Genomic DNA, 21,442 nt, shown 5'->3' with positions numbered 1-21,442 from the left:
ATTTATATGTGTGTCTATACAGTTGGTGTATATATGTGTGAGTATATTTTTTAGCCTTAAAGTTTTGATTCTCCATCCTCATTTCTTTCTTTTCCAAATCAAAAAAACACTTGTGTGAGAGCAATCTGCATCCAAAAAAACTTAGGGATAGGGACAATTTAGTGAGTACGTCGGGCTCCCTTAAAAGGTCAATTCACCCAACGAACAAGGGTGCTGCTCAGGGTGGATTGATTTAAATCACGCCGATTTAAATCATGATTTAAATCACGATTTAAATCAAAAGATTTTTTTCTATTTAAATCGGATCGATTTTAAATCATGATTTTAATCATGATTTAAATCACTGATTTAAATCAAAAGGTTTTTTTTAATATAAATCACGATTAAAATGAGAAGTGAGAGCAGTGTGCATGTGCGCCCATAGTTACACGGACGAAAGTAGGGGCAACGATCTAACGCCAGGGTGAGGGGGGGACCCCAAAGTAAGTAAAAATCTTTTTTGTTTTACTATATGGCAATAGGTAGGTGTTTAAAAGCAGCATGTCTTAATTGTATAAACTATTAATAGCCTCCACATTTTGTTCATACTGCCCCTTTAATTCCACACTTCTAGCTTGGTTTCAGTTTTGGTTTAGTTTCTTTTTCCCTGCATTCAGTTGACATGCCCAAACTTGTTGGATAGTCAGCAGTACTTGGCTCAGGCTGTAGTAACATCAGCAGTGCTTGGCTCAGGCTGTAGTAACAATCAAACTTCATAAGTGATCTGTGTGAGCCATGGCAGCAGGTCGTAAGAGAGACCCTATTTGGGTTCATTTTGTTGAGATGCCAGCAGCAGATCTTGGAAAGAAAGGTGCAAGAGCAAAGTGCAAATACTGTCAAAAGGATATCCAAGGACTTGTTTGCCGTTTGAAATCACATTATGAAAACTGCAATCAAATGATTTAAATCAAAAAAATCTGATTTAAATAAAAAAAATCTGATTTTTTTGATAAAAAATTCAAGATTTTTATCCACCCTGGTGCTGCTTGCTCGTCGGGTGAGATGGGCAGCACGATTATTATCATCTAACACGCTTTCCTAGGATAATCTGCCAACACAAATCTCTTCTTGAATGGACAATCGTTTCTTAAATGACAATTTATGCTGATAAAAAAAACCAAAAGCTCTAAATTAGGAAGGAGGCTGGAGGGGGGGGCGTCAGGGACTGGAGGGGGGAGACAGAGGCTGGAGGAGGAAGTGTGGTGGTGTAGACGGGGCTGCGGGAGGCTGTGTGGTGCTGTAGAGCGGGTTGCGGGAGGCTGTGTGGTGGTGTAGAGGCCTACAGGGCCACACAGCCCCCTGGTGTGACTTCCCGAGTGCCATGACAGCTGACTGTATATACATGTTTACACATACATGTATGTACATGTGCCATGACCGCTCCTTAGACCATACATACATGGATTGTCACTTACCCAAACCGAGGATGAAGAGGCTTAGCTGCTCCACATGATGATGGTGGCCGGAGAGCTGTGTTCCTCCATAGCGATGTCGTCCATTAGGCAAACTTGGTGTCCTTGTCCCGCCAGTTCTTGAGCCAGTTTAGTGTCCACGATGCCTTGTTACCTATTGGAAAAAAAAGGGAAAAGGAAATTATTGAATTTTGACATAGAATAAAAATTAAGTCCTATGAATTGTACTGGTACATTAACCCCTTTTTCTACGAGCGTATATTGCCAGCAGACACACAGAGAGCGGGCGACTGCCCCAAGTGTTACCTACTGAGAGACAGAGAAATAAAAAAACAATAATTAATAAGGGAAATATTGCATTCATAATTAGTGTTCACAGCAGAGTGACAACACAGCCCCCCTAACCCTCCCCTACCCCACAGGGAACGCCTGTACCCCGCCATGCCCCCCACAGCTGTGCCCATACACTGTCCTCACCTCCCCCTGCAGGGACCACCTGTCTCCCACGCAGTGCCCCCCACAGCTGACCCCAAACACTCTGCAGGGACCCCCTGTCTCCCACGCAGTGCCCCCCACAGCTGACCCCATACACTCTGCAGGGACCCCCTGTCTCCCCCGTAGTGCCCCCCACAGCTGACCCCATACACTCTGCAGGGACCCCCTGTCTACCCGCAGTGCCCCCCACAGCTGACCCCATACACTCTGCAGGGACCCCCTGTCTACCCGCAGTGCCCCCCACAGCTGACCCCATACACTCTGCAGGGACCCCCTGCCTCCCCCCACAGCTGACCCCATACAGGCATACAGTTACCGGCCGGCAGCTCCAAGGTTCAAATCTGGCGCTCAGGTGACGTCATTGTTGCTGCAGTTAGACCGAGAAAGCAGGGGGTGGGCTCGGAGCCACGTGACACAGAGCCCGGCCGCCCATCCCCCAGCCTCACTGTACTGCAAGCCAGGGAGAGACTGTTTGTGTGCTGCACGGCGCTGACTCCGCCCCCCGAGCCAGGGGATGAGTCACAGGCAGCTCGGCGTGTCACACGACTCCTCCCTCTTCCACCTTCTATGCAGGCCGGATCTTGGTTCCCATAGCACAGTGACCCTGCCCACCGGCCAGTCACTGCCGCCCCTCCCCCACCACTAAGCGATCTTACACAGCAGCACAGAGCCAGGGAGGAGATGGGAGATGACCCCGCACCACACAGCGGAGCACTATGAGCCCTGGGGGTGCAGCGCTGACCCCGCCCACGCCGCACCACACAGCGCAGCGCTATAAGCCCTGGGGGCGCAGCGCTGACCCCACCCACCCCGCACCACACAGCGGAGCACTATGAGCCCTGGGGGCGCAGCGCTGACCCTGCCCACCCCGCACCACACAGCGCAGCACTATGAGCCCTCGGGGCAGTCTCCCGTAGAGGCGTGGGTTCGAATCCCACTCCTGACAGCAGCAGTACTGGTCCCTGGAGGTGCAAGCTGTTGTGCACCAGGGAGCGTGTTCAGCGTCTGCAGTCACCACGTGGAGGCGTGGGTTCGAATCCCACTCCACACAGCGCAGCACTATGAGCCCTCGGGGCGCAGCCAGGGGTGGGATTCAGCGGGTTCTCCCCGGTTCGGTGGAACCGGTTGTTAAAGCTATTGCTCTCATTTTTGGCACCATTAGCCGGCTCTCACTTTTGAAAATGAGATTTCAAATTTTGAGGTCTGCGGCAGATTCTTTCCGGCGTCCATGCTCCCGGAGGCCACTGCAACATGGCGGCGGCCAGCAAGGGAAGTGCGGGGGCCTCCGGGCTGCGAAGAAATCGCGGCGGAGCCGCCGTCCCTGTACCGGAGCACAGCCCGCTGCCACCACCGCACCGCAGAGCGCCGCCCGCTGCCACCACCACAGAGCCCACCTGCCCCTGCCCCAGCGCAGCTGCCCCTGCCCCAGCGCTGCTGCTGCCCCTGCCCCAGCGCTGCTGCTGCCCCTGCCTCAGCGCTGCTGCTGCCCCTGCCTCAGCGCTGCTGCTGCCCCTGCCTCAGCGCTGCTGCTGCCCCTGCCTCAGCGCTGCTGCTGCCCCTGCCTCAGCGCTGCTGCTGCCCCAGCGCTGCTGCTGCCCCTGCCCCAGCGCTGCTGCTGCCCCTGCCCCAGCGCTGCTGCTGCCCCTGCCTCAGCGCAGCTGCCTCTCCCCCAGCGCAGCTGCCCCAGCACAACCAACCTGCCCTAGCACAGAGCCGCCACCGCACGAGCCTGGACCACTGAATGACCCCTGTGACTACTTCACCTGTGCCAGATCCCTTCCCAGGTAAGCTGAATTCGGACTGTAAGACGGACCCCCATTTGACACATTATTTTTTTTCCCCCTATTTTCCTACTGAAAATTGGGGTGTTCTTATGGTCCGTTGCATCTTATAGTCCGAAAAATACGGTAATTTATCCTGAGATTACAGAGTCTGCAACTTTTCTATCTAGCCAGTTAGAAGTGACTCATTGTAACACTTAGGGTACCGTTACACCTAGCGATGCACCAGCGATCCCGACTAGCGATATGACGCGGTCAGGATCGCTGGTGCATCGCTAGGTGGTCGCTAGTGAGCTGCTACACAGGCAGATCTCACCAGCGACATTGCTGGGGACGGGGATCGCTACTTACCTGTCAGACGCGGCGATCCTGCGTCCTCCCGCCCTGGGCGCCACAGGAAGCCCAGCAGGAAGTGGCCGACGAGGAATGGACCAGGAGCTTCTCGCGCGATCAGTGATAACCAGCGGGGGAGCCGGTCGGAGGTAAGTATCACATGCAGGGATATCGCTAGCAATATCGCTGCAACGTCACAAAATCGGTGACTTTACAGCAATATAGAATCATAGAATCGTAGAGTTGGAAGGGACCTCCTGGGCCATCTGGTCCAACCCCCTGCTCAAAGCAGGATTCGCTAAATCATCCCAGTCAGATGTCTGTCCAGCCTCTGTTTGAAGACTTCCATTGAAGGAGAACTCACCACTTCTCGTGGCAGCCTGTTCCACTCATTGATCACTCTAACTGTCAAAAAGTTTTTTCTAATATCTAATCTGTGTCTCTTCCCATTCAGTTTCATCCCATTGCTTCTAGTCTTTCCTTGTGCAAATGAGAATAAAGTTGATCCTTCTACAATGTGACAGCCCTTTAGATATTTGTAGACAGCTATTAAGTCTCCTCTCAGTCTTCTCTTTTGCAAACTAAACATTCCCAAATCCTGCAACCTTTCCTCATAAGACAGGGTTTGCAGACCGGTCACCATTCTGGTCGCTCTTTTCTGAACTTGCTCCAGTTTGTTGATGTCTTTTTTAAAATGTGGTGCCCAAAACTGGACACAATATTCCAGATGAGGTCTGACCAAAGAGGAGTAGAGGGAAATTAATGAATTCACGTGATCTAGACTGTATGCTTCTGTTAATACATCCTAGAATTGCATTTGCCTTTTTTGCTGCTGCATCACACTGTTGACTCATATTCAGTCTGTGATCTATTAGTATACCCAAGTCTTTTTCACATGTGCTGTCACTTAGCCCTATTCCTCCCATTCTATATATGCTTTTTTCATTTTTATTGCCCAGATGTAGTACTTTGCATTTCTCCCTGTTAAAAACCATTCTGTTAGTTGCTGCCCACTTCTCCAGTTTATTTAAATCTTTTTGAATCCTCTCTCTCTCTTCTCTAGTATTAGCTATCCCTCCTAGCTTTGTGTCATCAGCAAATTTAATCAGTTTACCCTCAATTCCTTCATCTAAATCGTTGATAAAGATGTTGAACAATACAGGGCCCAGGACAGAGCCCTGTGGTACCCCACTTGAGACATTCTTCCAACTGGATGTGCAGCCATTTACGACCACTCTTTGGGTCCGATCACTAAGCCAGTTATGAATCCACCTAACAGTTGCCTTGTCCATTCCATACTTAGTCATTTTTTCAATAAGGATTGTATGAGAGACTTTGTCAAATGCTTTGCTGAAGTCAAGATATACTATATCTACAGCATTTCCTTGATCCACCCAATCAGTGATACCGTCATAGAAGGAAATTAAGTTAGTCTGACATGACTTATTAGTTAGAAACCCATGCTGACTCTGTTTAATCACTTCATTCTTATCCAGGAATTGACATACATGTTGTTTAATAATTTGTTCAAAGATCTTTCCTGGTATAGAAGTCAGACTCACCGGCCTATAGTTGCCTGGGTCCACCTTCTTCCCCTTTTTGAAGATAGGAACAACATTTGCTCTTCTCCAGTCTTCTGGCACTTCTCCTGTTCTCCAAGAATTTTCAAAGATTATGGAGAGGGGTTCAAAAATATTGCTAGCGATATCGCAGTGTGTAACGGGGTCTTTACAGACTGGCGTTTACCATCTGTCTGCAGAACTAAAGTAATGAAAAAGAAGCTGGTAATTAGCTTTCAAATGACATCCCAATGTCCCCTCTGGCTTTACCAGAGGCCCCAATGTCTGATTTGGACAGCAGATTTGAAAAGACATTTTCAGTCTGGGGCAGTCTTGGGGGTTCTCAATCCCCTTAACTACTCTGCAGAAGGGGTCAGGCAAATCAAGCTTGGCAGGAACATCATCCAGGAGGCCACCTACATACAGCAACATCACTTGTCCCCCTGCTCCAAATGGAATTTGAATTCAGGGGGTCAGAGCCTGGCTGTCCATGGATAAAAGTGGTCCTTGTGGTGCAGGCTTGAGGGTGCACAAATGCCCAACAGAGCACCACACAGCCCCAAGAACTGCTCCCTCACCTCAGTCTGGTAATTAGCTTTCAAATGACATCCCAATGTCCCCTCTGGCTTTGCCAGAAGTCCCACCAGGGGCCCCAATGTCTGATTTGGACAGCAGATCTGTACTGAAGTCCCTGGTGGTGCAAACTCTTGTGTCACCAGGGAGCATGTCAATGTCAGCAGTCAGGATGGCCTAGTGGTCTAAGGCACTGTGTTCAGGTTGCAGTCTCCCGTGGAGGCGTGGGTTCGAATCCCACTCCTGACAGCAGCAGTACTGGTCCCTGGAGGTGCAAGCTGTTGTGCACCAGGGAGCGTGTTAAGCGTCTGCAGTCACCACATGTGGAGGCGTGGGTTCAAATCCCACTCCTTGACAGCAGCAGTACTGGTCCCTGGAGGTGCAAGCTGTTGTGCACCAGGGAGCGTGTTCAGCGTCTGCAGTCACCACGTGGAGGCGTGGGTTCGAATCCCACTCCTGACAGCGACAGTTTTTTTTTTTGTTTTTTTTTAAAGAAAAGAAAATAAACCTAGTGGCAGCATGTGTAATAACAGTCTCCAGGTCTTATAGCCTAATGTATACACCATAAATATTTATATGTGTGTCTATACAGTTGGTGTATATATGTGTGAGTATATTTTTTAGCCTTAAAGTTTTGATTCTCCATCCTCATTTCTTTCTTTTCCAAATCAAAAAAACACTTGTGTGAGAGCAATCTGCATCCAAAAAAACTTAGGGATAGGGACAATTTAGTGAGTACGTCGAGCTCCCTTAAAAGGTCAATTCACCCAACGAACAAGGGTGCTGCTCAGGGTGGATTGATTTAAATCACGCCGATTTAAATCACGATTTAAATCAAAAGATTTTTTTCTATTTAAATCGGATCGATTTTAAATCATGATTTTAATCATGATTTAAATCACTGATTTAAATCAAAAGGTTTTTTTTAATATAAATCACGATTAAAATGAGAAGTGAGAGCAGTGTGCATGTGCGCCCATAGTTACACGGACGAAAGTAGGGGCAACGATCTAACGCCAGGGTGAGGGGGGGACCCCAAAGTAAGTAAAAATCTTTTTTGTTTTACTATATGGCAATAGGTAGGTGTTTAAAAGCAGCATGTCTTAATTGTATAAACTATTAATAGCCTCCACATTTTGTTCATACTGCCCCTTTAATTCCACACTTCTAGCTTGGTTTCAGTTTTGGTTTAGTTTCTTTTTCCCTGCATTCAGTTGACATGCCCAAACTTGTTGGATAGTCAGCAGTACTTGGCTCAGGCTGTAGTAACATCAGCAGTGCTTGGCTCAGGCTGTAGTAACAATCAAACTTCATAAGTGATCTGTGTGAGCCATGGCAGCAGGTCGTAAGAGAGACCCTATTTGGGTTCATTTTGTTGAGATGCCAGCAGCAGATCTTGGAAAGAAAGGTGCAAGAGCAAAGTGCAAATACTGTCAAAAGGATATCCAAGGACTTGTTTGCCGTTTGAAATCACATTATGAAAACTGCAATCAAATGATTTAAATCAAAAAAATCTGATTTAAATCAAAAAAATCTGATTTTTTTGATAAAAAATTCAAGATTTTTATCCACCCTGGTGCTGCTTGCTCGTCGGGTGAGATGGGCAGCACGATTATTATCATCTAACACGCTTTCCTAGGATAATCTGCCAACACAAATCTCTTCTTGAATGGACAATCGTTTCTTAAATGACAATTTATGCTGATAAAAAAAACCAAAAGCTCTAAATTAGGAAGGAGGCTGGAGGGGGGGGCGTCAGGGACTGGAGGGGGGAGACAGAGGCTGGAGGAGGAAGTGTGGTGGTGTAGACGGGGCTGCGGGAGGCTGTGTGGTGCTGTAGAGCGGGTTGCGGGAGGCTGTGTGGTGGTGTAGAGGCCTACAGGGCCACACAGCCCCCTGGTGTGACTTCCCGAGTGCCATGACAGCTGACTGTATATACATGTTTACACATACATGTATGTACATGTGCCATGACCGCTCCTTAGACCATACATACATGGATTGTCACTTACCCAAACCGAGGATGAAGAGGCTTAGCTGCTCCACATGATGATGGTGGCCGGAGAGCTGTGTTCCTCCATAGCGATGTCGTCCATTAGGCAAACTTGGTGTCCTTGTCCCGCCAGTTCTTGAGCCAGTTTAGTGTCCACGATGCCTTGTTACCTATTGGAAAAAAAAGGGAAAAGGAAATTATTGAATTTTGACATAGAATAAAAATTAAGTCCTATGAATTGTACTGGTACATTAACCCCTTTTTCTACGAGCGTATATTGCCAGCAGACACACAGAGAGCGGGCGACTGCCCCAAGTGTTACCTACTGAGAGACAGAGAAATAAAAAAACAATAATTAATAAGGGAAATATTGCATTCATAATTAGTGTTCACAGCAGAGTGACAACACAGCCCCCCTAACCCTCCCCTACCCCACAGGGAACGCCTGTACCCCGCCATGCCCCCCACAGCTGTGCCCATACACTGTCCTCACCTCCCCCTGCAGGGACCACCTGTCTCCCACGCAGTGCCCCCCACAGCTGACCCCAAACACTCTGCAGGGACCCCCTGTCTCCCACGCAGTGCCCCCCACAGCTGACCCCATACACTCTGCAGGGACCCCCTGTCTCCCCCGTAGTGCCCCCCACAGCTGACCCCATACACTCTGCAGGGACCCCCTGTCTACCCGCAGTGCCCCCCACAGCTGACCCCATACACTCTGCAGGGACCCCCTGTCTACCCGCAGTGCCCCCCACAGCTGACCCCATACACTCTGCAGGGACCCCCTGCCTCCCCCCACAGCTGACCCCATACAGGCATACAGTTACCGGCCGGCAGCTCCAAGGTTCAAATCTGGCGCTCAGGTGACGTCATTGTTGCTGCAGTTAGACCGAGAAAGCAGGGGGTGGGCTCGGAGCCACGTGACACAGAGCCCGGCCGCCCATCCCCCAGCCTCACTGTACTGCAAGCCAGGGAGAGACTGTTTGTGTGCTGCACGGCGCTGACTCCGTCCCCCGAGCCAGGGGATAAGTCACAGGCAGCTCGGCGTGTCACACGACTCCTCCCTCTTCCACCTTCTATGCAGGCCGGATCTTGGTTCCCATAGCACAGTGACCCTGCCCACCGGCCAGTCACTGCCGCCCCTCCCCCACCACTAAGCGATCTTACACAGCAGCACAGAGCCAGGGAGGAGATGGGAGATGACCCCGCACCACACAGCGGAGCACTATGAGCCCTGGGGGTGCAGCGCTGACCCCGCCCACGCCGCACCACACAGCGCAGCGCTATAAGCCCTGGGGGCGCAGCGCTGACCCCACCCACCCCGCACCACACAGCGGAGCACTATGAGCCCTGGGGGCGCAGCGCTGACCCTGCCCACCCCGCACCACACAGCGCAGCACTATGAGCCCTCGGGGCAGTCTCCCGTAGAGGCGTGGGTTCGAATCCCACTCCTGACAGCAGCAGTACTGGTCCCTGGAGGTGCAAGCTGTTGTGCACCAGGGAGCGTGTTCAGCGTCTGCAGTCACCACGTGGAGGCGTGGGTTCGAATCCCACTCCACACAGCGCAGCACTATGAGCCCTCGGGGCGCAGCCAGGGGTGGGATTCAGCGGGTTCTCCCCGGTTCGGTGGAACCGGTTGTTAAAGCTATTGCTCTCATTTTTGGCACCATTAGCCGGCTCTCACTTTTGAAAATGAGATTTCAAATTTTGAGGTCTGCGGCAGATTCTTTCCGGCGTCCATGCTCCCGGAGGCCACTGCAACATGGCGGCGGCCAGCAAGGGAAGTGCGGGGGCCTCCGGGCTGCGAAGAAATCGCGGCGGAGCCGCCGTCCCTGTACCGGAGCACAGCCCGCTGCCACCACCACAGAGCCCACCTGCCCCAGCACAGCTGCCCCTGCCCCAGCGCAGCTGCCCCTGCCCCAGCGCTGCTGCTGCCCCTGCCTCAGCGCAGCTGCCCCAGCGCAGCTGCCCCTCCCCCAGCGCAGCTGCCTCTCCCCCAGCGCAGCTGCCCCAGCACAACCAACCTGCCCTAGCACAGAGCCGCCACCGCACGAGCCTGGACCACTGAATGACCCCTGTGACTACTTCACCTGTGCCAGATCCCTTCCCAGGTAAGCTGAACTCGGACTGTAAGACGGACCCCCATTTGACACATTAATTTTTTTTCCCCCTATTTTCCTACTGAAAATTGGGGTGTTCTTATGGTCCGTTGCATCTTTTTTTTTTTTTTAAAGAAAAGAAAATAAACCTAGTGGCAGCATGTGTAATAACAGTCTCCAGGTCTTATAGCCTAATGTATACACCATAAATATTTATATGTGTGTCTATACAGTTGGTGTATATATGTGTGAGTATATTTTTTAGCCTTAAAGTTTTGATTCTCCATCCTCATTTCTTTCTTTTCCAAATCAAAAAAACACTCGTGTGAGAGCAATCTGCATCCAAAAAAACTTAGGGATAGGGACAATTTAGTGAGTACGTCGGGCTCCCTTAAAAGGTCAATTCACCCAACGAACAAGGGTGCTGCTTGCTCGTCGGGTGAGATGGGCAGCACGATTATTATCATCTAACACGCTTTCCTAGGATAATCTGCCAACACAAATCTCTTCTTGAATGGACAATCGTTTCTTAAATGACAATTTATGCTGATAAAAAAAACCAAAAGCTCTAAATTAGGAAGGAGGCTGGAGGGGGGGGCGTCAGGGACTGGAGGGGGGAGACAGAGGCTGGAGGAGGAAGTGTGGTGGTGTAGACGGGGCTGCGGGAGGCTGTGTGGTGCTGTAGAGCGGGTTGCGGGAGGCTGTGTGGTGGTGTAGAGGCCTACAGGGCCACACAGCCCCCTGGTGTGACTTCCCAAGTGCCATGACAGCTGACTGTATATACATGTTTACACATACATGTATGTACATGTGCCATGACCGCTCCTTAGACCATACATACATGGATTGTCACTTACCCAAACCGAGGATGAAGAGGCTTAGCTGCTCCACATGATGATGGTGGCCGGAGAGCTGTGTTCCTCCATAGCGATGTCGTCCATTAGGCAAACTTGGTGTCCTTGTCCCGCCAGTTCTTGAGCCAGTTTAGTGTCCACGATGCCTTGTTACCTATTGGAAAAAAAAGGGAAAAGGAAATTATTGAATTTTGACATAGAATAAAAATTAAGTCCTATGAATTGTACTGGTACATTAACCCCTTTTTCTACGAGCGTATATTGCCAGCAGACACACAGAGAGCGGGCGACTGCCCCAAGTGTTACCTACTGAGAGACAGAGAAATAAAAAAACAATAATTAATAAGGGAAATATTGCATTCATAATTAGTGTTCACAGCAGAGTGACAACACAGCCCCCCTAACCCTCCCCTACCCCACAGGGAACGCCTGTACCCCGCCATGCCCCCCACAGCTGTGCCCATACACTGTCCTCACCTCCCCCTGCAGGGACCACCTGTCTCCCACGCAGTGCCCCCCACAGCTGACCCCAAACACTCTGCAGGGACCCCCTGTCTCCCACGCAGTGCCCCCCACAGCTGACCCCATACACTCTGCAGGGACCCCTTGTCTCCCCCGTAGTGCCCCCCACAGCTGACCCCATACACTCTGCAGGGACCCCCTGTCTACCCGCAGTGCCCCCCACAGCTGACCCCATACACTCTGCAGGGACCCCCTGCCTCCCCCCACAGCTGACCCCATACAGGCATACAGTTACCGGCTGGCAGCTCCAAGGTTCAAATCTGGCGCTCAGGTGACGTCATTGTTGCTGCAGTTAGACCGAGAAAGCAGGGGGTGGGCTCGGAGCCACGTGACACAGAGCCCGGCCGCCCATCCCCCAGCCTCACTGTACTGCAAGCCAGGGAGAGACTGTTTGTGTGCTGCACGGCGCTGACTCCGCCCCCCGAGCCAGGGGATGAGTCACAGGCAGCTCGGCGTGTCACACGACTCCTCCCTCTTCCACCTTCTATGCAGGCCGGATCTTGGTTCCCATAGCACAGTGACCCTGCCCACCGGCCAGTCACTGCCGCCCCTCCCCCACCACTAAGCGATCTTACACAGCAGCACAGAGCCAGGGAGGAGATGGGAGATGACCCCGCACCACACAGCGGAGCACTATGAGCCCTGGGGGTGCAGCGCTGACCCCGCCCATGCCGCACCACACAGCGCAGCGCTATAAGCCCTGGGGGCGCAGCGCTGACCCCACCCACCCCGCACCACACAGCGGAGCACTATGAGCCCTGGGGGCGCAGCGCTGACCCTGCCCACCCCGCACCACACAGCGCAGCACTATGAGCCCTCGGGGCAGTCTCCCGTAGAGGCGTGGGTTCGAATCCCACTCCTGACAGCAGCAGTACTGGTCCCTGGAGGTGCAAGCTGTTGTGCACCAGGGAGCGTGTTCAGCGTCTGCAGTCACCACGTGGAGGCGTGGGTTCGAATCCCACTCCACACAGCGCAGCACTATGAGCCCTCGGGGCGCAGCCAGGGGTGGGATTCAGCGGGTTCTCCCCGGTTCGGTGGAACCGGTTGTTAAAGCTATTGCTCTCATTTTTGGCACCATTAGCCGGCTCTCACTTTTGAAAATGAGATTTCAAATTTTGAGGTCTGCGGCAGATTCTTTCCGGCGTCCATGCTCCCGGAGGCCACTGCAACATGGCGGCGGCCAGCAAGGGAAGTGCGGGGGCCTCCGGGCTGCGAAGAAATCGCGGCGGAGCCGCCGTCCCTGTACCGGAGCACAGCCCGCTGCCACCACCGCACCGCAGAGCGCCGCCCGCTGCCACCACCACAGAGCCCACCTGCCCCAGCACAGCTGCCCCTGCCCCAGCGCAGCTGCCCCTGCCTCAGCGCTGCTGCTGCCCCTGCCTCAGCTCTGCTGCTGCCCCTGCCTCAGCGCTGCTGCTGCCCCTGCCTCAGCGCTGCTGCTGCCCCTGCCCCAGCGCTGCTGCTGCCCCTGCCTCAGCGCAGCTGCCTCTCCCCCAGCGCAGCTGCCCCAGCACAACCAACCTGCCCTAGCACAGAGCCGCCACCGCACGAGCCTGGACCACTGAATGACCCCTGTGACTACTTCACCTGTGCCAGATCCCTTCCCAGGTAAGCTGAATTCGGACTGTAAGACGGACCCCCATTTGACACATTATTTTTTTTCCCCCTATTTTCCTACTGAAAATTGGGGTGTTCTTATGGTCCGTTGCATCTTATAGTCCGAAAAATACGGTAATTTATCCTGAGATTACAGAGTCTGCAACTTTTCTATCTAGCCAGTTAGAAGTGACTCATTGTAACACTTAGGGTACCGTTACACCTAGCGATGCACCAGCGATCCCGACTAGCGATATGACGCGGTCAGGATCGCTGGTGCATCGCTAGGTGGTCGCTAGTGAGCTGCTACACAGGCAGATCTCACCAGCGACATTGCTGGGGACGGGGATCGCTACTTACCTGTCAGACGCGGCGATCCTGCGTCCTCCCGCCCTGGGCGCCACAGGAAGCCCAGCAGGAAGTGGCCGACGAGGAATGGACCAGGAGCTTCTCGCGCGATCAGTGATAACCAGCGGGGGAGCCGGTCGGAGGTAAGTATCACATGCAGGGATATCGCTAGCAATATCGCTGCAACGTCACAAAATCGGTGACTTTACAGCAATATAGAATCATAGAATCGTAGAGTTGGAAGGGACCTCCTGGGCCATCTGGTCCAACCCCCTGCTCAAAGCAGGATTCGCTAAATCATCCCAGTCAGATGTCTGTCCAGCCTCTGTTTGAAGACTTCCATTGAAGGAGAACTCACCACTTCTCGTGGCAGCCTGTTCCACTCATTGATCACTCTAACTGTCAAAAAGTTTTTTCTAATATCTAATCTGTGTCTCTTCCCATTCAGTTTCATCCCATTGCTTCTAGTCTTTCCTTGTGCAAATGAGAATAAAGTTGATCCTTCTACAATGTGACAGCCCTTTAGATATTTGTAGACAGCTATTAAGTCTCCTCTGTCTTCTCTTTTGCAAACTAAACATTCCCAAATCCTGCAACCTTTCCTCATAAGACAGGGTTTGCAGACCGGTCACCATTCTGGTCGCTCTTTTCTGAACTTGCTCCAGTTTGTTGATGTCTTTTTTAAAATGTGGTGCCCAAAACTGGACACAATATTCCAGATGAGGTCTGACCAAAGAGGAGTAGAGGGAAATAATGACTTCACGTGATCTAGACTGTATGCTTCTGTTAATACATCCTAGAATTGCATTTGCCTTTTTTGCTGCTGCATCACACTGTTGACTCATAGTCAGTCTGTGATCTATTAGTATACCCAAGTCTTTTTCACATGTGCTGTCACTTAGCCCTATTCCTCCCATTCTATATATGCTTTTTTCATTTTTATTGCCCAGATGTAGTACTTTGCATTTCTCCCTGTTAAAAACCATTCTGTTAGTTGCTGCCCACTTCTCCAGTTTATTTAAATCTTTTTGAATCCTCTCTCTCTCTTCTCTAGTATTAGCTATCCCTCCTAGCTTTGTGTCATCAGCAAATTTAATCAGTTTACCCTCAATTCCTTCATCTAAATCGTTGATAAAGATGTTGAACAATACAGGGCCCAGGACAGAGCCCTGTGGTACCCCACTTGAGACATTCTTCCAACTGGATGTGCAGCCATTTACGACCACTCTTTGGGTCCGATCACTAAGCCAGTTATGAATCCACCTAACAGTTGCCTTGTCCATTCCATACTTAGTCATTTTTTCAATAAGGATTGTATGAGACACTTTGTCAAATGCTTTGCTGAAGTCAAGATATACTATATCTACAGCATTTCCTTGATCCACCAGAATGAGCCGAATTCTGCGTTAGAGCTGGGAATCCGCTCCTACTGAGTTCAGAAAGTGAACATAGTTCAATATTGTGGGAATCCATTCTGCTCACAAACAGTATTGACAGGAGACCAGAACCACAGTGTAACAGGGCCACAGAGAGAAACATGGGTTCCAGGACATATCGGCCCCCAAAGTCCTGTTAAAAAACTAGAAATCACGAATATCAAGGAATTTATGGAAAAAAGAAAAGAAAAAATTGGGACGGAAAGAAAAAGGGGTATGTTTTTCATATTAGGCTCAATATATACCTGGCTTGGTTTTAATAAGGAGGAAATATAATTTTCACACCATTAAGGTTCAGGAATTGACAAGGAAGTTATCAATTGTAACCGGGACCTTTGAAACTTCTGGATATTACAGACCCGCTTTTTAGTTTGACATATGTTAAATCTACCGATCTCAAAGAACAACTGCCCATAATAATATATGCTATTCACCATAACTGCTGGACGTGAAGCACCATGTATCTTATCAATGGTATCTAGAGGAGGGACCATTATTAGTGTTCATCAGCAGGAGCTGTCTTCCAGGGACAACAGACATATATATATATATATATATATATATATACACACTCACTGGCCACTTTATTAGGTACACCATGCTAGTAAGGGGTTGGACCCCCTTTTGCCTTCAGAACTGCCTCAATTCTTCGTGGCAGAGATTCAACAAGGTGCTGGAAGCATTCCTCAGAGATTTTGGACCATATTGACATGATGGCATCACACAGTTGGCGCAGATTTGTCGGCTGCACATCCCTGATGCGAATCTCCCGTTCCACCACATCCCAAAGATGCTCTATTGGATTGAGATCTGGTGACTGAGGAGGCCATTTGAGTACAGTGAACTCATTGTCATGTTCAAGAAACCAATCTGAGATGATTCGAGCTTTATGACATGGCGCATTATCCTGCTGAAAGTAGCCATCAGATGTTGGGTACATTGTGGTCATAAAGGGATGGACATGGTCAGCAACAATACTCAGGTAGGCTGTGGCGTTGCAACGATGCTCAATTGGTACCAAGGGGCCCAAAGAGTGCCAAGAAAAAATTCCCCACACCATGACACCACCACCACCAGCCTGAACCGTTGATACAAGGCAGGATGGATCCATGCTTTCATGTTGTTTACGCCAAATTCTGACCCTACCATCCGAATGTCGCAGCAGAAATCGAGACTCATCAGACCAGGCAACGTTTTTCCAATCTTCTACTGTCCAATTTCGATGAGCTTGTGCAAATTGTAGCCTCAGTTTCCTGTTCTTAGCTGAGAGGAGTGGTACCCAGTGTGGTCTTCTGCTGCTGTAGCCCATCTGCCTCAAAGTTCGACGCACTGTGCGTTCAGAGATGCTCTTCTGCCTACCTTGGTTGTAACGGGTGGCAATTTGAGTCACTGTTGCCTTTCTATCAGCTCGAACCAGTATGCCCATTCTCCTCTGACCTCTGGCATCAACAAGGCATTTCCGGCCACAGAACTGCCGCTCACTGGATTTTTTTTCTTTTTCGGACCATTCTCTGTAAACCCTAGAGATGGTTGTGCGTGAAAATCCCAGTAGATCAGCAGTTTCTGAAATACTCAGACCAGCCCTTCTGGCACCAACAATCATGCCACGTTCAAAGGCACTCAAATCACCTTTCTTCCCCATACTGATGCTCGGTTTGAACTGCAGGAGATTGTCTTGACCATGTCTACATGCCTAAATGCACTGAGTTGCCGCCATGTGATTGGCTGATTAGAAATTAAGTCTTAACACACAGTTGGACAGGTGTACCTAATAAAGTGGCCAGTGAGTGTGTATATATATATATATATATATATATATATATATATATATATATATATATATCCATGCCCACTCCACATAGCAACCAAACACTAAGCATCTTTCATTTCACCAGAGCTGTTTAACCTCTCTCTGACCTCAGATGTACTATTCCGTCTATATGACCTGGGACTTAATTCCCATGGACAGAATAGTACATCATGCACTTTAATGCGATACTAAAATTCCGACGTCATCTTACCTGTAGGAAGATGGTGTCGGCATCCTGGGCTGCGTCCTCCTCCATCCGGCCTCCCGATCACTGTGATTGGCGGTTCAATTCTGAATAGCCAATCACAGCCTTTCTCATTGTTTCCCCCAATCAGATTGGCTGAAACAGTGAGGTCCCAGGCTAGGATCGAGTGCTGATGTATTAGATCCCAGGCCGGTGCCTGGCAACGCCAGGCATTGGCCAAAACTGCTTAGATTGGCACAATCAATAGCACCAATTGCAGGGCACAGTAGCGGTGTTACCGCGCTGTACCCTGCCGGTATCTGCCTGGATCAGTGCTGTAATAGCACCAATCCTAGGCCAGTGCCTAGGAAAGGTCTGGTATGGCCTGCAGCTGAAGCTTAGCACGATCAATGTAATCGATCGTGCCAATCACAGGGCACAGCTGCCGTGTGACCGCGTTGTGCCCTGCTGGTGACCTGCCGGAGACCTGGCCTAGAATTGAAGCTGTAAGCTCCGATCCTAGGCCGGTGCCTAGAAACACCGGCATCACCAGGACCAGCACTGATTGGTGGGATTGATTTTATCATCGACCCCTCCAATGACAGCTCACAGCAGCGGTATGACCGCTCTGTGACCTGTCTCTGACTTGTCTGTGACCGCACTGCAGGTCCTCATACTAGCTGAGGATTCCTGCAGATCAATTACACTGCCAGAGCCCCTCCTGTGCTGGGTCTTGTTGTGCCACTGAAACCTGTGACACCACAATTCCTGCTGAAGAAAGAAGACAGAAGAAAGAAGAGAGACTACAACCTTAAGTGTTGATCCCTGAAGCGGCCCCCTGCCCAATCTCTCTTCATCCACCCCAATTCCCCATCCCCTTCTTTTTACCCCCTCCACCCCCTTTGCGCCACCTCCGTGCGCACATTTAGCAGCTGCCGAGCGTTGATTGGTGACGTAGTTCACAAATCAACACTCGTGCTCGCTTTTTTCTCAACCCTCTTTGCGCCAAATCTGTACATATATCATGCAGCCGCCAAACTTTGATTAGTGACGCAGTTCACTTATCAGAGCTCGTTCCTGCCGTTTTCCATTTTTTTCACCCCCCTTGCGCCACCCCGTGCGCACATAAGGCAGCTGCCGAACTTCTATAAGTGAAACAGTTCACTTATCAGAGCACATGCCTACTGTTTTAGACACTTTATTTTCGCGACCTCCATGGGCACATCCAGCAGCCACCGAACTTTGATAAGTGACACAGTTCACTTATCAGAGCTAGGGCCTGCTGTTTTACACTTCTTTTCACAGGCATTTTTTTCTCCTTATTTGCTTTTTTCTTTTAGCTTTTTCTTTTCAGAATAGTTTGCACCAATCACTATCCCCCCATACATACACATACAGTTATAAATAAAGTACACCCAAGCACCATACTCATAAAAAAATGTCCCACCTGTCACATTTGTCCCAACAGTGCTATTCATTGGAGGAGGCATATGTTTTTCTTGCCTCCGCCACTGATAGCGAGGGAGAGGATCCCACATTTCTAAACTTTTCTGATTCTTCATCTTCCTCCTCAGGTCCTCGGAACCGCCACGCAGATGTCCCAGGACAGAAGATAAGGCAGCGCCCACCATTCCAGATGATGAAGATGAACCAGCGCACTCCACTGTGGACCCCGTATGGACCTCGCCCCCCCGAAAAATTACGAGCCACTGATTCCTGATTTTGTGGCAGAATCAGGAATCACATTTAGTGTCTCCTGTAGACGCAGTTGAAATGATGCATATTTGGGGCCTGGTCCTTCACATGGGGATCCTGAAGAAGCCAGAAATTCGGTAATATTAGAGTGTTGATATTTTATATAACACTTCAGTGTTCAGAATGGTCATGGCCCGGAAGCGTTTTGAGACCATCCACAAATTTCTGCACTATACTGATAATAAGGTTTTAAATACATTAAATAGGGACTGCTTCATGAAGGGTTACTGTGACGTGGTGAAGCGGTATGCGGCTTGGCATACATTTTTTGCAAAAAACGTATCAACTAAATACCCTGTATTTGTTATACAGCACTTGCTGATCACTGTTATGTTTTTTACTGCAGAGTATTTTTGCAAATTTGTCTTTTTGTGTTCTCTTGTGTTTCACTATACTGATAATGCAGTGTCCCCCGCGAGATGACCCCAACTTTGACCGTGTGTTCAAAGTTCGGCCGGTCATCGAACGCTTCAACAAAAAATTTGCTGAAGTGTACATGCCCAAAATGGACATCTGCGTGGATGAGTCCTTAGTCCATTATAAGGGAAGGCTCGGTGTTGTGAATTCACTTTCTGGTCTGCCTCTGGTTGCTGGTGGGGGTGGTGGAGCTGGTTGTATTGACAGAGGAGTCATGAGTTCTCTTTCTGGGCTCCCTCTGGTGGTTGCAGGAGGTAATGAAGCTTATCTAATTAACAGAGACCTGGCGCCTGATAATGAGGACGACGATTAGACATCTGGAGTCTCTGACTGGATTTAAGACAGCCGACTCCCTCTTTCCATGCTGGTGATTTTTCCTGCCTCCTGAGGTCTTAGTTTCCAGTTCAGTCCCTGCATTCTCATGCTAAGTGTTCTTTGCTATTGTTCACATCGATTTGGTTTTGTCTATTCAGTTTTGTGTGGTCAGTCAGCCCCGACTGGGGCTGTGCTGAATTTCCATTCTTATGTTACTGTTTGTGCCAGTTTGCTTTTTGTCCCTTATTAGATTGGCCTCTTTTTGCTCTGTTTTCAGAATATGCCAGAGTGCTGATATAGTGGGAGAAGTCTAGTGACTTCAGGGTATTTTTTGCTATCTGAAGTGTTGGACATTTTTGAAGGGTTTTTTGGCATGATTGCAGACAGTATCTTTCCTTTCCTGTCCTTTCTAGTTAGTGTGGGCCCCATCGTTTGCTCAGCCTGTGCTTGTGTTTTCATCTTGTCTCACCGACAATATATGTTTGGGGGCTATCTATTCCTTTGGAGTCTGCTCTGGGGCAGTTTACATTTCCCCTTTTCTTGCTTTAGGCTTATTTAGTCCTCTGGCTGTGTCGAGGCATCTAGAATCATCGTAGGTACGCTCCACGGCTGCTGCTAGTTGTGTGGGTAGGATCAGGGGTCTGCAATCTGCTTAGTTACCAACCTCTCTGGTTTTCTGTGGCTTAGCCTGGGCTTGTTTTCCTCCTCGGTGACCCAATCTTAACAGAATCACCAGCCTAAACCGCAGATTCTAGGGTACTCAAAAGCAGGAAAGAATTGTAGAAAAAAAAAAAAGTGTCAGAATTTTTTCTTTATATGTATTTTTTCCTCTTTTTCTCTGGGGCCATGGGAGGATTTCTTCCTTAATGGAGATAAAGCAATTGTCTGATCGTGTTGAGCAGCTCGCTGCTGAAGTGCGGGGAATTTCCACCTATCTCGCTCAATCACATGCTGTTGAACCAAAAATCCCTACTCCTGATGTGTTTTCTGGGGATCGGTATATATTTTTGAATTTTAAGAATAATTGTAAATTATTTCTTGCCTTGAAGCCTAACTCATCGGGGAGCTCTTTGCAGCAGGTTAAAATTGTCATCTCCTTGCTGTGCGGTGATCCCCAGGATTGGGCTTTTTCTCTGACACCTGGAAATCCTATTCTGACTAATGTGGATGCATTTTTTCAAGCCTTGGGGTTGTTGTATGATGAACCTAATGCTATTCATCAAGCTGAGAAAACCCTATTGGCATTGAACCAAGGTCAGGATTCTGCAGAGTTATACTGTCAAAAATTCCAAAAGTGGGTGGTCCTTACTACATGGAATGATGGTGCCTTGGCAGTTCTCTTTCGGAAGGGTTTATCAGAAACCGTAAAAGATGTTATGGTGCGATTTCCTGTTCCCTCTGGTCTAGATGATTCTATGTCATTGGCCATTCAAGTTGATCGGCGTTTACGTGAACATAAAACTACACGAGAGGCATTGCAGCCTTTTGAACAAACGTCTGAACCTGTGCAATGTGATAGGGTTTTGTCTAGGGCGCAACATCAGGAGTTTAGAAGGCGTAATAAGCTGTGTTTTTTCTGTGGAGATGCCTCTCATACTATTTCTGTCTGCCCTAAACGAGAGAAACATTTTGCACACACATTTGCTGTGGGCAGTGTACAACCTAAGTTCCTTTTGGCAACTACTCTGATCTGCTCCTTATCCACATTTTCCGCTAAGGCTTTTGTAGATTCAGGAGCAGCTTTGAATCTGATGGATTTGGACTTTGCTAAACGTTATGGTTTTCCCATGATACCTCTGCGGACGCCTATTCCTTTGAGGGGTATTGATGCTACTCCTTTGGCGGAGAATAAACCTCAGTTTTGGACCAAGGTGATAATGCGGGTCGCCCCAGAACACCAAGAAAATTGTAAATTTTTGGT

General features: G+C 49.5%; 1 protein-coding gene and 1 non-coding gene across 3 annotated transcripts in view; both read left to right on the top strand.

The window, feature by feature from the left end:
- LOC141082249 (uncharacterized) overlaps nt 1–21,442 on the top strand; it is an 82,180-nt gene that overhangs the window by 22,171 nt on the left and 38,567 nt on the right. Inside the window, exon 1 of one of the 2 annotated variants that reach the window (XM_073566188.1) lies at nt 16,908–18,866. The exons of the other annotated variant lie outside the window; for it this stretch is intronic. The gene's annotated coding sequence lies outside the window, so the exon portion shown is untranslated. Of the gene's footprint in view, nt 1–16,907; nt 18,867–21,442 lie in introns of those variants that run through there. 2 annotated transcript variants of the gene reach the window in all.
- TRNAL-CAG (transfer RNA leucine (anticodon CAG)) lies at nt 6,359–6,441 on the top strand. Its single transcript has one exon. It is a non-coding gene; the product is annotated as a tRNA-Leu (tRNA).

Source organism: Dendrobates tinctorius, unplaced genomic scaffold (genome assembly GCF_039654945.1).
Source record: "Dendrobates tinctorius isolate UK_male_01 unplaced genomic scaffold, ASM3965494v1 ptg000017l, whole genome shotgun sequence".
NCBI classification, from domain to species: domain Eukaryota; kingdom Metazoa; phylum Chordata; class Amphibia; order Anura; family Dendrobatidae; genus Dendrobates; species Dendrobates tinctorius.
Note: the sequence above shows the minus strand (reverse complement) of the source record. Positions and strands in the feature narration are given on the sequence as shown.